Source organism: Eimeria tenella, genomic scaffold, assembly GCF_000499545.2.
Source record: "Eimeria tenella Houghton genomic scaffold, Eth_scaff218, whole genome shotgun sequence".
NCBI classification, from domain to species: Eukaryota; Apicomplexa; class Conoidasida; order Eucoccidiorida; family Eimeriidae; genus Eimeria; species Eimeria tenella.
The window spans coordinates 5,998-6,275 of NW_013542031.1; positions in this window are offsets into that span (position 1 = coordinate 5,998).

A 278-nucleotide genomic window follows, 5' to 3' on the forward strand; every position below is an offset into this window, starting at 1 on the left:
TAGGGTTTAGGGTTTAGGGTTTAGGGTTTGGCTCCCCCGTTCGCTGTGCTGCTGCCTCCAAGCCCTCTAAGTCCTCAAAACTGCCGCCGAAACCACTTAAATAATAGGCAAATTAAATAATAATAAATTAATTTTTCAATTCAATTAATTCAATTAATTTAATTAATTTAATTAATTAATTTAATTAACTTTGATTTCCACCTCAGGTGCAAATTCGAAAAACCCACAGAGAACAAAACCTCGCTAAGAAAAGAGCTGAGGCCCTAGATGAAGCTGAA